This window comes from Typopeltis vanoorti, chromosome 23, assembly GCF_054136105.1.
Source record: "Typopeltis vanoorti isolate ZY-2024b chromosome 23, IOZ_Tvanoo_1.0, whole genome shotgun sequence".
In the NCBI taxonomy this organism is placed as follows: domain Eukaryota; kingdom Metazoa; phylum Arthropoda; class Arachnida; order Uropygi; family Thelyphonidae; genus Typopeltis; species Typopeltis vanoorti.
This window is the reverse complement of record NC_143571.1, coordinates 74,751,465-74,768,242: the sequence shown is the minus strand read 5'-3', so window position 1 is coordinate 74,768,242 and position 16,778 is coordinate 74,751,465.

Below are 16,778 nucleotides of genomic sequence, written 5' to 3'. Positions count from 1 at the left end.
AGGAGCCATTTCACAGTTTTGGTATAAAAAGGTGTCGTCTACTTTTTTACCTACCTTATTCTCCAGATTTGACGTTGTTCAACTTTCGATCCTTTCTAAATTTCAACGCCGAAAGAATCAAGGCTTAATAATACTGAGGACATTGAAAAGAAAGCATTCAATAGAGACGTTGAAAACAGTTAAAAAAAAGAGAGTTATAAATGTAATGTTCTGCACAGTGCAAATTGTTAGCTCAAGTGTTTAAGTTCCTAAACCATGATTATTTTGAAGATGAAAAATCAATTAAAATTCTTAGATGTTTGTTATCTTATTCCTTTATAATCTAATCTCGTAATGCAGAAAGTTGTTGAAAATATGGGACATTAAACAAAATCGCTGTTAGAAGAGAGGAGGTTTCAGAGTAATTTCTGTTGTTTGAGTCACCTTTATTTGTAATAATATGTTGTATTTATCGTATGCACATAGCAAATAACGATATTTTTATGAAACGCGTACTCTTGGCAATGGTTGGAAGATTACATAATTCTTGACTAACCTCCTCGAACGTATAAACAGATCCATATTTACACCTAGGAAGAACTTATTGGGATGAAGAGTCTATTAATAAATATTTAGCAAGATGCTAAAAAATAACCATTTAAAAATATCCAGAATGATTGCAGTACTTTAAAGTAGAACATAGTTCGAAGGATTATTTAATTGGTAAATATGTTAAGCGTGGCATGATAGCTCTGCATAAAATATATAAAAAAAGATAACACATTGACTATTCCAGTACAGAAACTGAACAACATACTCTTAAAACCAAAAATTGAACATCTAAGTTTAATTACATAAATGGAATCTTGGGGAATACTGAGGGAGAAAAATAGATGGAATAAGTTTTCATGAGTATCAACACAAAAAGAGAGAAATATCAGCAATAAATGATGAAACAAAATTAATGGTGTGTTTTATGATCGAATAGCATAAATATTTGATTTCAATCATCAGTAATGTTATGGTCTTTAACAGAACGAAAGGTAAAATAATAAACTGATAGGAAAGAGCTCCCTGTAACTCCAATTGAGATTGTACTTGTTTCTTAACAGCTACATTTTGCATATTTATATGAATTCTAATTTCTACCGGTAACGAAGTTCAGGAGACCGTGTATCCAATGTGTGAAAGTCGAAACTGAAAAATGAAATGTAAGTTGTTTAACAGGATAAATGATGTGTGAAAGAGATGACATCACTTCCGGTCAATTTCATATGTATTCGTATCTCTCTGATAAGTGCATTACAAACTTCTTGTACTTCCAGTTTAACTGTTTTCCAAAAAATAAAAAAAATATAAATAAAATAAAATAAAATGGAATTTTATAGCTGATGTTAATTGTTAAGAAGTCTCTTCTTCTAAATGCCCATTTTAAACAATGTCAAACCTACGAGATCAGAAATGATTCTTGGTGTGATCATAGAAGACTGCCAAAAAGTCCTTTTTGACAGAATAACATATCCGCTCCAAGCAGATTATTCACATATTTCATGTCTTCATAAAATTGACTATTCGAGTTAAAATTTCAAGAAGCCTCTTATCTCTAAAATGCTCTTTGAATGCGCTGATGTAAACAAACTCATTACTTCAAGTTGAAAGAGATAATTAATTCACGTCACACAGTCAAATAAGTCTAACCTTATTTGGGTTTTCGAATATATTACGTCAGAAAGGATTTACTGCAGACTTAGTTCAAAATTTAATTTTAGTTTTAAGTATGATTATTAATGAGATCGTCGTTATGTGTGCTTTCTGCTAACTTTGTAATCACAATGATGTTTATATTCTGAAGTTAAAAGCAAGCTACGCTAGTCCAGTTAACGAGTTTCTAAAATGTTATTTAATAAAATTCGTATAAGTCCAGGGATAGTTTAGAATTCGCAGAGATATCTGGAATCATTACTCCGTGTGTATTTATTAATTATTAGACTTATAGAGTTAGCATCTAGAACTTCACGATATTATAGGATATTAACAGGGATATTAGCTGCGGTCGAGTGTTTTTCCCATCGCTTCTTTATACTATAAAAGCTTTTCGTTAGTACAGTAGCGCTGAAATTGTAAAGTAAAATATTTAGGCGGGCACAAGACCATGTGAAATAATATTTAAAACAGCCCAGATGATAAAGAATCAATCTCCTATTTCTCTAAACAATTCAAGCTTTCTCAAAAATAATAGAAACTAATGTGTTAATATTAGGAAATAAGCACCTTTATCGCTAGACTTAACATTATCGGTTGTAGTAAGTTAATTACAAGTTAGCGCGAAAGTTAAGAGTTGGATTTCCAGAGACTCTCATAAGCTGAGGTGCAGTAAAGTTTTCAAACCATAACAAATTACAAAAGATTTCTTCGGTCCCAAAAATCCAAGTGAAGGAGAAAAGTTCCAAGAAATAATATGAAAGAGATCTATAAGTTGAGCCAGTAGGATCCGAGAATATTTTTATGTTAGTCCCACCTATAAGGAACCTACAACATGGAATGTTTGAGTACGTTGGGTGGGATGATGGTTAGATAAACAGTAAATTCTTCTTTAGAGCTCAAACATCGTATTTTTCAAAATCGCTTCAAGTTCACAGTAATCATAATGGTGGCTGACACCAGGAGATAAAACTCACCTAGAACCTAATATATAATGAACCATCTAAAGTATTTAGTCTGTGATCTGGCTATTTAGTCCATTGTTTGCGCAACAGGATAAATCGCCAGATCAAAAACCTAAATCCTAAAATAGCAGGTTTTATTCTAAGCTATTACTACTAAGCAAGGAAGGACAAGGGATTCCCAGTACATTTATACTACATTAAGATATCATGTAAGTAAATCCAGATAAACCCACATAGCAAGTCCTCCACTTTTTTTCCTAAAAAAAGCCTACTTTTTTATTCAAGCATTAGATTTACCTCGTATATTCACACATTACCGTGAAAAGAGTAGGTGGAGCTTAAATGTCAGATATGACAATTATGCTTGTTAATTATACCCTGTGCATGGAATTTCGCTTCATTAACAAACATTCCACTCTGAAATAAATGATGACTGACTGAAGTCTGGTGTAACATTGTCGAAGAATTCATGTTGACACAAATTAACCCTCTGGATTTGTGTACTGAATTCTACGATGTTTTCCAGGTACTTCGAACATCGTAAAGAAATATCTTTCTTAATAGTTTAAAAACTATTCTACTGTAGTCTACGGATGCCTTTTTTGACTTCATCAGGAGTACCGAACTTCCTTGCCATGTTGCCTCTGACTGGAATATCTGATGGTACACTTAAACATTTAGGAGTACGATACTTTCTTACTATTTGGACCCTGCTACTTGGCATCCCCAATAACAGTTGGGTAATGAGCAAACAATACATAATAATTTTTAAGTCATCTCTTGGTCAAGAGGCGAATTGTCATACACTTCTAATTATATCTACTTAAATGAGCTGGGAATCACTGGTAATTTATATATATATATATATCAATATATATCAACTCTAATGGGTAATAATAATTATGAAATTAATTCTTAATTACTATTACTTGATTAAATACATAATCGAAAAATATTTTTTATTTTGCTTATTAATTAATATTAAAACTTTAGTAGATTTTATTCCTTGTTAGTCTTTTAAAATTTCAAATTTTTAAAATCAACACAGATATATACTTTAAATTTTAATTATTGCATACATGTACTAGAACTACTCAGGACTATATCCTGGAAATTACGTCATAATAACATCCTTGCTGTTCGGAAACAGAATACGGAACCATGTGCTGTAAAAAAAAAGTCATGCCGAAGAATCTATCAGCACCCTTCAATGTGTGACTATGTTTGAAAACAATTTTTATAGAATTATGCTAATTCAGTATTTTAGTTTGTAGCAATTCCACCCTCAAAAAATTGAATGCTAAATGCACATCGCATCCTTTGCTATCCTCTGTTTTGTCATGACCCTTTCTTGATAGCCACTTTTATAATATGTTTTGATATGTAGCATACAACCCGATTTCTCTGGCTTTAACAATTTTATAAAAACCTGCCAATTTCATCATTCTCTATAACTTGGCTATCGAGACCACTCAACGACTTGCAATTCCCCCACTAACTAACAATTCCGTGCACTCTTTCCGGTCAATTATGTGCCGACATAATTTATAAATCTATCTTCGACAGATTCGAGAATATACTCAAGCCAAACTTATATCGGATTTTGTAACTATTGGAAAAAGAAAGTTAATACCTTTCTGTAGGTATCATTATAAACTTTGAAACAGGGAGGCTATTACTCGAGTTTCCATTTATTCAACGGTAGTGTTTTGATTTATAAAACCGATTAAAAAGTAAGTTAAGAAATCCTTGGTTTTTAACAGAAAAAAACTTTTGGATCTTACTTGTCACTGGTGTGAGCATATATACAATTTGATTTTTTTTCTGCATGCTGAACAACGTAAATAGAACAAGAATTGAGTTGTAACCTATTCGTCTCCCCTTTTATAACTCCAGTAGTTACTGGTGAGAATAACTTCCTGCTATAATGCTACGAGAGCAGTATTCATGTCCTCGGTTACTTAAAAATAATTAACACACTATAAAATATGTGTTATGTCAATACTGTTAGTCTAATTTAGAATGTTAAAATATTTTAATTTCATCTTCCTATACGATTTTGGTATGTTCCTTAAAACTATTATACTGTTCCACACACACATCCTTATTAGAGCTATAAATTATGAGGCCAATGAAGAAATGTGGTTTTTTAAAACTATAAGAGGATTTTTAACTTTAAAAAAAAGCCAAAAAAAATAATAACCAATTTAATCTTTCTTTCTCTTCAGTGCTGTAAGAAGCCTAGTGGCAGTATGGACAGTGTCTCTGCTTCGCTACCAATACGCTGTTATGTATTCGAATCCTATTTAACGTAGAAGGTCGTAAAAGTCATTAGATATGTACTTTCTCACATCAGGCGATGGAAATAGTATATCATCTAATAAACTAAAAATAATAATAATAAACAACATGGTTATCTTTAATGCAGGGATCCCGGTTTGTATGATCATTATTGCGACACCTACCAGCGTGCATCAAAATCAGAACAATTTATCGGAAAAAAAAATCCCTTGTGTGGGATTTTTTTTTATATGGAAATATAAGAATTTATATGGATAACAAAATATGGAAATTTTAATCCCCAAAATGTTCCTTGACATTCATTTCCTAAGAAAATAATTTTCTTCACTTGCAGTTTCACAGATTCATCATAAAAATAAATTGCTTTTTCTGTTAGATTAAAAAACAAAATAATATTTAGATTATTCTTAAATTAACTAGTTTGCTATCTTTCTAACCTTTTCGCCTACAGATTTGCAGTTTTCATACGAATATCAAATGGAATTATTTCTTGGAATTGCAAACAGCGCCACCCAAAATGTCATTAAGATTGACCTAGAATATAATTAAACATTAATTTGTGTTTACTGGCATTTGGAACTGAATTTCTCAACTTATTAGCAAACAAACGACAAAGTGCTACTGTTTTTTTAAGATGATCAGTTACCAAAAATTTCTAATGCAAGTGCCCTGCATATATATTAAATAACTATTTAATTATAATTTTAAAATATAAATCCTATTATGATCTGTTATGAACTTTTTATCGTTTCGATTTTTATCTGCTTAAAACCAGTACTCGAGATATCAATGATATAATTTACATTTTTACTCACCACATAATTGGTTTTAATTATGAACGCCTGCGTTATAATTTCACAACCGTCGTATCAACGAATACTCGACATATAATAAATTTTAGATTGCTTTTAACTGAAATGCATTGACAATTAGAATTAGAATACATAATTAGTATGCGTTAACGTAGATTTACTGGAACGGTATGCGAGTTTTTATGTGAACTAAAGAAATGCAAACACTTAAAGATGTTAGTCTTTGGACAAGTGTAGTTAAAACTACTTGTATACGCACAAATACTTTGGACAAACATTGGCTAGAAAGAAATTTTCCTGTTGTCAGTTCTTTAGTAAATTCTTTGATAAATATTTTCAGTTTCCCATTCTTTATAACAGTCTCTAAATAAATCACCGGATTAGACCACTTGCATTCAATGTAGCATTGGAAGAGTAAAAAGAGGTCTCTATCTTTATAACAAATTGATCAATCTACTTTGCTTTCTATTATTTAAATAAAATATATTTAAAAGATAAAATTGGTAAAGAAGAGGAGCCGAACCCAAATTGAGGTATTTCTTTGAAGAGTATTAACCTAGTCATTTTCTTTCCCATTCACTGAACTGTGACTTGTGCACAAAGTGTTGTAAAATATGGTGATATAATAACAGGATATATTGTGGTTAACATGATATTTTGTTGTTACGGATTCCTGTTAAGAATAAACAATAAATCTGTATAAAATATTGAATTATAGTGTCTTATCTTTTATTTCTAAACACATATTTAGTATTCAACATAGTAGACAATGTAAAAAAAAACGAATAGAAATTCTCCGCAGGGTACAAAACAGGAACTAGCATTCATGGTATCGACCATGCATGTCTTTAATTAATTCATTAATATCATTCATTAATAGCAATGAAAAAGACAAAATTATAACAAAAAGATGCTTGAAATTAGTTACAAAAATGCGCAAAATATTTAAAAAATGTATATTATCTTATTATTTAATTCCCAAAAATGAGTATAGAAGATGAAATCAGTTTTGTAACACCTCCTGGACCTGGTTTTCCCTTTCAGTCGTTTTCGACCGTAAGTGACTTTGTAGGCATTGCTCACAAAAAGTATTCCTAGTGAGATTTTTACAGGGTAGTTGCTTTCCACAACTCCCCCCAATTTTATCAAGACTCGGGAGTGGCATATGGCTGGGATGTATTCATGGGTGTAACCCATGTGTGTATTCATGTATTCATGGGTGTAACCCACGGGGACGGTTTGCCTGTTCTGAGGGACGAAAAACCCGAGTCTTTGGGTGAAAAAACCCTCTACCTCCGTATGAGACCGACTAACTCACCTTTAGTCGAAAGAGACCAGATAAAGATTCCTTACATCACTGACGGAAATCGAACCCAGGTCTTTCCACAAAGGGCTTCGTCTATACTGACTGAGCTACGGAGGTTCTGTAACACCTCGAGACAGAATAATTAAAATGATACAAAACTCTATGTTAACTTATTTTTTTGCAAAAATGTAACACTGTGTCTCAGATTACTTAATTTCTTTTAGTTAATATTCAAAGCGAATTTCATTCTAGTGAAAAGCAGTTATATAGTTTTAGAGGGGGGGGGGTATTTAAGACAAACGAAGAGAACAACCAGTTCATAACAACTGCACAGAACTTCTATAGGATACGTCACAATTTTTTTTCGACTTATTTCGACTTATTAAACGACTTATTTCGTTTTCCATTAAAAAGACTGATAATCGGATTATAAGCATACGCCAGTATCAATACACGACTAGTACGTATTGTTAAAAAGTAGTACTCTCTGACTTTTTTCACTTAGCAGAAGCTTCGGATAGTTAGTGGAGAAACCACAACATCGAAACGACATGTGTGGTAGGCAGATGCAGTCGGAACATGGAAACAAACTAATTGGGAACGAAAACTGTCTATCAGGAAATATACACACAGAATTTAATACTGAGAAAAGGCAAACTGTCTTTTCCTAGAATTAAATTGTAATTGTAACCATGTAACGCTAGCGACTCAAAAATAAACAAACTAGTAAGCACTCCAAGCCTACTTATACAAACAGCAGGATTATTAGAATACAATGTAAATTTCCCACGTTTCTTCAATACTAAACTATCACGACTAGCAACATTGCTTAGACAATGCCACTAATGCGCTCAACAAAAAATAAATCTAATGTACATCAGGTAAGTAAACTCTTTGTCGAATAAAATGATATGGCTACAATTTTCTTTAGAAATGCTGTAGATTTAGGTCAGAAGAGTATTTGTGTGGAACTACAGAGCAGGTAATTATGACAAAAACCTAGTAAACAGCTTTGGGTGGTACCATGACATCAGTAACTGTAAAGAAAAGAATTAAGTAAAGCAAAAAAAAAAAAGATTATTGAGAGTTTGAAAGAAGTAATAATAGATTACATTCTGGTATTTAATAGGATAAACTAGGTAGGAGTTAAACTGAGAGTAAAAGTGAGACAGGGAAATGGTTCACCATGATACTGCCTACTTAACTTTTCAAACGTGTTTGAAAGAATACCGCCTTGAAGACTACTATTTTATAAATAAGGGTCGATTCTCATCTGGTGTAGAGATGGGAGACTGATCAACAGGTATGTGGTGGACTCGAATCAAGGAGAAGGTCGGTGATGTTACTGGGCTCTGCTGTTTAATTTGCACACCGGGCAATATCCAGTTGCTTGTGGGCGTTACTAAGCTTGAGAGGATAACAGTAAATGATATAAATAGATTAGTGCTATGGTGATATACTGAAAAGCGTAAACTTATTCTTTTGAATTGAGGAGAGAGAGAGAGATGGAGAAAGTATATTATTAGAGTGTGATGGGATTATACTACAAGAACCTGATGACGTATGGATCCGGGAGTAAGATTGGTGGGGAATTATCTTCGGAGAGTATATTGCTCTCTGAGGATTAAAATGAAGCAGGAAATAAAGATGACTCGGATTTTGAAAAACATATTGAGCGACTCCGTCAGTACATTCGCAAGGAACCCGCATTTGCCCTTCGTTTGGAAAGACCTACGTCCGAATTCCATTAGGACTCCAGGAACAATTTATAAAATCATTTCATCTGAAATGAAAACGACTTACCGGGTTCATATGGAGGCTTTTCCTCGGCAACCCGGATTTTCCATTCGTCAAACATGTAAACTAACCGTACCATTAACAAACATTATATAATGATTTAACTACCTTAGTTGCTTCCGTTGTATTTCCACCCATCACCAATAATAGAACACAAACAATAAATAGACATCATACATCGGCCACGTAGGTTGAAAGAAGACTTTCCCGTGGTATTTCTAATAATTACCAATACTACTCTCTTTTAAAGCTTCCATGTGACCACACGTGCAATACCATGCTCATATTTGATCGTCTGAGTTAGAGTAAAAGATACCGAGAATCGAATCGATCCGCGAACCCTATGCACACTCTGCTAGGGAATGCGGTTGGCTCATATTCTCTTTGCATGCATGCATGATAATACCACCGCCCATAGAGTTCAAGTGGAGGAGCATCGTGAACCTGAAGAGACATCCAAGACTGGCCAGCGCGATCACTAGATTTTAATCCAGTTAAACACGTATGGGACGCCCTTCGGCGTCGTGTTGTACGCCGTCAGCCATTCTTCTATAATTTCTCGCAAATTGCAGAAGCTGCACCACATTTTCTAAGTGCTTTGTAATTTTGTCGAGCAGTGTATTTGTTTATAACTAATGCTCCATCTTGTTTAAGGAAGACCTAATGATAGTCATGATGAAACAGTTTCTGGAACTGTTGCCGCGCTGCTCAAATTTCTTTTTCTGTTGAATTAAATTATTGAAATTATCAAATCTTTTGAGTCATTATGAGATACAATAATTGATATACACAATAAACAAACAATTGGTATTTTTTGTTTCCCCTCCCTATAAAGTGTCACGCTTTTAATCGTAAACGAATTGCACAACTAGAAAATAAGTAACGACAAAAATGCTTATTTCTGAAAGAAAGAAAGAAAGAAAGAAAGCTTTCACTTTGAATTTCGTTTTCTGTTTGTCTTCCTGTCTTTTTCTATTGCGTTATCGTGATATGAAGTTAACGAGAAAATAGATGCGAGGAACACAGAGGAGTAATGTGCTACTGCAACCCTTTAATTTTATTAGTTGCTTCTCGTGGTAATTAACTCTAATGCGGAACTTCAGAAACAGAAAACTGCTTTACATCATTAATTTTGGCGGAATACCTTCTAGAAATCATGTATGTGAAGACCTGCATCACTGCAACATAAAGTGACTGTTCAAGTCGTCCGTGCAAGATGAACGCTATTAATTATACAATTTTTCTGTATATAATTAAACTGCATACATCACATTCACATCTAAGAAAGCCCAGAATATAATACAAAAATGTAAGCAGGTTCGTCAAAACTCTTGGCTCCATCTACTGTGCAAGCAACAATCTTTTATTTAGTTATAACTCTACTTATGAATACAAAAATGTAAATCATCAGTTATTGGTCAGAAGCTAGCTATTACACATTTTCCTCATCGTTTCTAAATAAAAATACGTTAAAGAAATAAAAAAATACATAAGCAGTGACTGTGAATTAGCGGTTATTAACGAACAGAGGATGACCTATTAATAAAATTAAAATTTTCAAAAGTTTCAAGCTATACTTTCAGATCATGTGGAAAACAGCAAAGAGAATTTTATTTATAGCAGTCATATCTTATTCACGTTTTTAAAAATTTCTTTGTTGTAGTGTGAATTGCTAATGTTGTTATCACTCTTAATTTTAGAGGTGCCTACTGTGCAAAACTTATACGAATAAAAACAAAGAAATGAAGAAGTGTTCTTTCTTATGTTATTGTAACAAACTAATTTGGTTCTCTGTGTAGGAAAAAAAGAAAGACACTAAATAAGCATGAAGAATGAGGACATGCTTGATAACCTTACATATAAATGGGGAAAATATGAAAAATAAAAACAAAAAGAAAAAATTTGTGGATACGAAATATGAAAAGCCAAAATTTTCAGTTGAAACAAAAAAAGAGTTAGTACGAAAATTTATAAATGAAGTGCTAAAAAATCAAACGGAATTGAAAAAACAAATGGTTAGGAAACACGCCAAAGAATATGATAGAGTGAATTTTTGACAAACAATTAATTGAAATGTCAACCAAATGGCCAACACCCGATCTCCTAAACAAGTATTCAAATGGAAACCAACTAGAAAGAAAAGGTCGAGTAGACCTCAAAAGAGGATATTAGATGGATAATGAGACTTGAACAAACCAATATCGTCTATATTAATTAGCATTATGATGATGATGGTAATTAATTGACTATAATAAAGTTGATTCTTAATGCAATTCTTATCTCAACAACGATAAAGTCATTTCGTCTTTAAGTTTATAGTAATTCAGGAATATAGCGGAAGGTCTGAGAACATGAACATCTTCCATATATATATATATATATATATATATATATATATATATATATATATATATATATATATATATATATATATATATATATATATATATATATATATATATATATATTTTAGAGCCTAGGATGAAGTTGCCAAAGATGCATAAACCTCCTCTCGTAATAGTGTTGTAGTGTGCATAATAAGCAGGCTATAATGCACGTGTGATATGGAAATCCATTATTAGGGAAGAGCTTTTGAGTGAAGTACTGATCGCCAACGGCTAACGAAAGTGGCTGATCGTTAACGTGTTACAAGAAGGCGTCATCCTTGGGAAATGAGGAGATAAATCCGTTATATTCAAATGAGTGTACTAAGCATAATACATCCATATTGATCTGTATTAGTGAGATAAACAAAGCAGGGGATTAACACCAAGGCTTGAAAAGCTTCAGAATGTAGCTTTATGAATACCTTCAATAAATCATAATTATTTCCAATACACGCTGGAATATTTCCATTCCTGTCTCTTCCTGTTTCACTTAACAATCTTTCAAACTATTTAAATTAAGGGGATATTTAATCCCACATTATTTCAAAGCCGAATAAGAAACTCAAAGATAGAAATCTAAGAGTTTCATGCCGAATATAGCAAATTATAAAAGTTCGGCGAGTCCAAGCGTGAGCAAACACGTGGGTGGTACAATACCGGGAAACTCGTTGTAAAGATGGATAAAGCTAGGATCGCTATTCTTACTATTTGCCCTAATGTAAAACTCATCCCCTAAGAGATGTATGTTGTTTTACATTAAGGAAGATAGGTCACTACCCAGACCGGTTTCAACCTTTGTACCCCTTTTTGACAACTCGTACTGTAAAGTATTAAAGCTATTACCACTATAATATTGGTATTATTTGATCTACCTGCTCACTGATGAGACCTCAATAAAGGTTGAACCGGTCTGGGTATTTAAATAATGTAAAACAACATACATCTCCTAGGGGATGAGTTTTACATTAGGGCAAATACTAAGAATAGCGATCCTAGCTTTATCCACCTTTACAACGAGTTGCCCGGTATTGTACCACCCAGGTGTTTGCTCATGCTTGGACTCGCCGAACTTTTATAATTTGATATATTCGGCATGAAACTGTTTGATTTCTATCTTAGAGTTTTCTTATTCGGCTTTGAAATAATGTGGGATTAAATAACCCCTTAATTTAAATAATGTTAAAATCGCCGAAGTGAAGCCTTTTGGCCCTTTATTTCATTAATCTTTCAAACGGTTTTCTCGAAACATCTAGGGCAGAAGTGTCAAACACAAATTGGACTGCGGGCCATTTGCTATAAAAGTGTATCTCAAGTGGGCCGCAAAAAATTTTCGACTAAAAAAACCTGCACTAATTAGAATCGAAGGGAAATGAAAAAATGAGTATAAATAAATTGGAAAATTAACAACAAAAAATGTATTTATTCTAAGCATTATAAGACATAAAATAATATTATAATAATTATGACAACTCAAAAACAAAAAATAATATAAAGAATATTTTATTATATTAATATTTACAATAGATAGTATTTAATCCAAATTAAAACGAAATTAAATTTTATTTAAATAAATCAAATATTTATATATTTATACATTCTAAAAAAAAGTATAAACTCTCATTAATAACCATCGCAAAAATTTACAGAGCGTCCTCTTAGTTTGAAATTTTTTGTGTTTGCGTTGAAATGAAATACTTCTATATTCTTCTTTTTTTTTGACTGGGGGGAGAGCCTATACTTTAAATTTTTAAAGGAATTTTTAAATGTTACTGAAAATATTTTGGAGAAAAATTATATTTTCGGGCAAAAAAAAAAAAAATAAAAATAAAAAAAAATATATATATATATATACTTGCATAATATAATTATAATAATTTAATTTCAGTATTTTATTTTTTTCGCGACACTTGACAACGTTTATTATTAACCAGCCTTTCAAAATTTGGACTCAAAGATTGTGAGCATACAACCTTCATTATGGCAGAAAGTTTGACGTTGGTTAATCTTGATCTGTGGGCTATTTTGTTACCTTTAATACATGAGAATAATTGTTCACATAAATAGGTGCTTCCAAAATAACTTAGAATATTTGCTGCAAACTTTTTTATTCCCGGATATTTTTGACCAAAATAACTGTATATTTTTGGTACACCAACTTCTTGATATTTCTCTTTCAGAATGGAATCATTCTGCAAATCAATAAGTTCCATTTTAATACAAATAGGAGCATTTTCGAAATTAAAGGAAAAAGGATCCGTAAAAAGCTAAAAAACTTCTTCTTGCTCCTTGAAATCTTTATCGCATATCAAATTCTTCTTTCATCTTTTCTAGTTTGGGACAATATTGAGAAAAGGTAAAACTTTGATTCTTATTGTTCAACTGTTCACACATAGGAAAGTAATTTAGAATATTCTATTTTAAATGATTTTGAAAAAAAACTAACTTACACCTAAAACTTGCCAGTGCATCATACATATGTGTTATTAACTGATCTTTCCCCTGAAGTTTGACATTTAAATCCTTCAAATGTCCTGTAATATCAACTAAGAATGCCTGATCTTGTGCCCATGTCTGATCATTAAGAAATGCAACATCATGATTTTTCATTTCTAAGAACAATTTTATTTCCTCTAAAAGTAAAAAAAAAAGCTTTTTAGAACCTTTGACAAGATAACCAACGAATGTCTGTGTAATAAGGTAGCCCTTCAAATTCACTCTCCAAGTCTTTTAGAAATTGTGCAAACTGGCGGTGATTGAGGCCTCTGGATCGGATGAAGTTCACGGTATTTGTCACAGGCTTAAGTACGCTGCTGATTTCCAACATTTTGGAGCACAGGACCTGCTGATGAATAATGCAGTGAAAAGATTGCAGTTTTGGAATGTCTGGATACATTTCCTTTAACTTTGCTGCAAGTCTTGACACAAAACCTTTACCTGTCATTGCTGGAGCACCATCGGTTGTCAATGCTACGAGCCTGTTCAGAGGAAGTTGATATTTTTCAAAAATGCTCCACACAGCGTCAAAAATGTCTTCCCCTGTAGTGGTTCCATGGATGGGAATCATTTCCAAGAACTCTTCAGTAATATTCATATTGTCGTCGCAAGCCCGAAGAAACAAAGCAACTTGAGCCACGTCGTGAATATCGAAACTTTCGTCAAGTGCAATTGAAAAGCACTGTACATTTGCGGATATTTCTTGCAACTGGTCACCCAGATTATCTGCCATTTCGGTTATTCTTTCGATCGCAGTATTTTTGGACAAAGAAATATCGCGAAATACTTGCACATTTTTGGGACATACGTTTTCTGCTGCTTTTATCATACATTCCTTAACCAAGGAACCGTCACTAAAAGGTTTGGAATGTTTCGCCAATAAATAACTGATTTCATAACTGGCTCTCACTGCTGATTCATTATCTTTCATAATTTTTGAAAATACTTGTTGTTGACTTTGAAGTGAATTCTTCATACTTCTTAATTCTTCTTCTCTCAGTTTACCCTCAAAGCGTGAATATTATTCTTTATGAATTTTATCGTAGTGCCTTTTTATATTATATTCTTTAGCGACACTAATTGTTTCGTTACAAATAATGCACACAATTTTGTCCTTTGTTTCAGTGCAGATCCCATTTTTCTTGAAATTTTCTCCTCTCATCAGCAATTTTTCTTTTTCTTGTTGGCTTGGAAAGCGACATTGCCTCGGTGAATAAATATAGTATTAATATTATTAACAATTTCTATAAAAATGTTTGAATAAAACCGCACAAAACTGTAGACCAGTGCACGATACTAATGCAAATAAAAATAAAAAATAATAATAAAAGGGATTCTCTCTCTGATAGATTGTGTTGAATCGTGTTCGGCACACTGACTTCAAAAGATCACTGATACTGTATTAGGCAATTATAAAATCATAGCTGAATTCCCATGAGTGCGTATGCTGCGCGTCACGTGAATAGCTGGTAGCCAATAGAATTCAACTTTTTCAGTACGCTACCAGCAGTGTGCTGTAAATTAACAATGAAAGCATAAATATAGTTTACGACTGATTAGGATCGGATCTAACATTGAAATTGCGACATAAATTTTTATTATTGCAATTATATTATAGCAGGTCGTTGCATCCATATTGTAACTGTATGTCGTATGAAAACGAATAAATCGATACCGTGTTTACTCGAATATAACTAGCACTTTTTCCCCAAAAATTAAAGCTAAAAAATCATGGTTGAGATATATGTGGGAATTTTTAGAAACTAAAGTTTTCAGAAAAAACCTGAAAATGGGGATGACTTACCAAGAATATCCTCTTCGTTAAATCTACTTCCGGCCTCCAGAGCAGTTTCCTTGCGTGCATTCATCTATCCAAATAACGTCATCTTCTTTCTCATTATTCCAAGTAAAAATTACAAGTTATTTACAAGATTTTAGATACGTAATGAACACTCTTCACGAAAGTTTGAGAAGTGAAAGCAGAACGTGAAATAGGCAGCAATGGTAGTCCAATAGAGATAGAGCAGCTATGAAGATGTGGATATGATTGGTGCGGTATTAACAAAAGATCGCGTTACCAAAACACAAAGTCAAGCCGACATTTTTGAGCTGAAACGCTAATTCTCTTCAGCCAAATTCCATAATATCTGAAACTGTCTTAACAACATTCACTCTATATGTCTTAGTTTTAACACGTTCATGAATTTTATTAAAGCTTTGTGTTTGAGTTAGTGGGGAACTCACACACATCTAACTAAAAACAATAGATTTTAGTTAGATACTGCGTTTGCCGGTGAAACATATGGTTTTGCTTAAGTCTAAATAGCATTGTTAATGAGGGAGGTGACATGTGATTCATTAGTTAGCCGTTTTTATAACAGTTGTCTCCAATTGCAGTTGGGGAAGGCATGTTGTTTACCGCGGGAAGCGAGTTATTGTTCTGACGTTAAAGTGGTTAAACTTTATTTTCGTGTGCGATGTACAGTACATGCAAAACTTTTTAATTTCTTTTTTCATAAAGTAAAATCAGGGTACAGGGGTGTGAGTCATATGCGAGGGTGGGTTATATTCGAATAAATACGGTATTTCTGTTTTATTATAAAAAGCAATAATCCTTTTTTCAAAATCGTTCCTTGAGGCGTCAGGGCCGCACGAAATTGCTTTGGAACCGCACGCATTTTGACACCCCTGATCTAGGGCATCCGGGGCCGTACTTACACTTTTCCCAAAACGGGAGGGGCCCGAAGCGATAGAGTGGGCCCCTCTTTCATTGTTTGGGGTCCTTAAATTGGCCCTAATATTGCCCATCTTAATATTCAGTTTTCATGCCATCTTTATCATCTCTGATTCCTAAGCTTTTTCAATATTTTGTCTCGAACATTTTGTCACTTTGCTGATATTCATCTGAGGGTTTTGCATGGCTTTATTTTAGCTAAGTTTATGTACTACTTCGCTTTTTTACATTTTTCTTTCTGTTCTCTCATAACGTATACTGACTCACTGCTGAACCTTCGATGCGCTTTCTTCTTTTCTGTGA